Source organism: Lynx canadensis, chromosome A2 (genome assembly GCF_007474595.2).
Source record: "Lynx canadensis isolate LIC74 chromosome A2, mLynCan4.pri.v2, whole genome shotgun sequence".
In the NCBI taxonomy this organism is placed as follows: domain Eukaryota; kingdom Metazoa; phylum Chordata; class Mammalia; order Carnivora; family Felidae; genus Lynx; species Lynx canadensis.
The window spans coordinates 7750110-7751593 of NC_044304.2; positions in this window are offsets into that span (position 1 = coordinate 7750110).

A 1484-nucleotide genomic window follows, 5' to 3' on the forward strand; every position below is an offset into this window, starting at 1 on the left:
CCCGGGCCTGGAGTGTTTGTGGAGTGAGTAGGAGGCTGGTAGGGGGAACCCCAGCTTTGACTGTCCTGGGATTCATTCTCTGAGCTGGGGCGAGGCTCTCAGGGGAAGGAGGGAGGGCAGGAAGCCTTCTGTCTGCTGGCCCCGAGTCAGCCCGAATGGTACCCTGCGGGTAGCTCAGGTTTCTTCTGAACAAATAGCCCTTATTAGGTTCTCATCCCTACACTCCAGAAGGCGACGATGGCCAGTCTACCCCCCCCCCCACCTCCTCAGTCACATGGCCCTTGTCCCCAGGCCCATGCACCTGAGGCACCCACAGTCTTAGTCCAGCCCCTTTGGACCCGCAGAACTGCAAAGAACTGAACCCTGTCCTGCTGCCTAGGGGCTCACTGCTGCCCCCTGGTGCAAGCTATCTGCCCACCTCTGGGCCCTCTGTCCCACATTGTTCCGCATTGTCGCCTTTCTCTATATCCCTGCCCTTGTAATTTTTTCTTAAACAGCCACCATTTTTTGAGTACTTCCTACCTGCATACCATATGCCACATTTTTTCTTAAAGTTGGTTTATTTTGAGAGAGGGAACTTCCGTAAGTGGGAGAGGGGCAGAGAGAGGGAGAGAAAATTCTAAGCGGGTTCTGCATCAGCACAGAGCCTGAGGAGGGGCTCAAACTCAAAAACCGGACTATGAGATCATGACCTGAGCCGAAATCAAGAGTAAGACGCTTAATCGACTGAGCCACCGGGGCGTCCCCATGGACCACTTTTATCACTCTCCTCAATAATTAAGACCTGGAGAGTGGGCTACATTTCTTTTTTTTTAATATTTCTTTTTAATGTTTCTTCACTTTTTGAGAAACAGAGACAGAGTGCAAACAGGGCAAGGGCAGAGAGAGAGGGAGACACAGAATCCGAAGCAGGCTCCGGGCTCTGAGCTGTCAGCACAGAGCCCGACGCGGGGCTCGAACTCACAAACCACAAGATCATGACCTGAGCTGAAGTCGGACGCTTAACCAACTAAGCCACCCAGGTGGATGGGCTACATTTCTAAAGGTGGCACAGTGGGAAAGTGGCTTAGAAGGCAATTCAACCCCGGTCTCCTTGACCCCAGACCTTCCCGCTACTCCATATGGACACTTTGTGGGGTCCCCTGTTCACCTGGATTGTCTGAGTTTGGTCTTTTCCCTGTCCCCAGTTCCTGTTAGCCCCGCCTCCAAAATATCCCCTAAATCTGCTCACTTCTGTCCATTATCTTCAGCTCCCAGCCCCTGTTACCATCACCTGAACCAATGCCGTCCCCTGCCCTGGTCCCTGATTCCTGCCATCCCCCCCCCCCCCCCCCTTCTCCACAGTTCCCCACACAGGTGCAGAACGATGCTTATGAACACCCTAGTGAGTTCACACCCCTTCTTTGCTTAAGAACCCTGCATGGCTTCCTCCTTATTCAAAGTGAAAAGTCAAGGGGCGCCTGGGTGGCTCAGTCGGTTAAGTG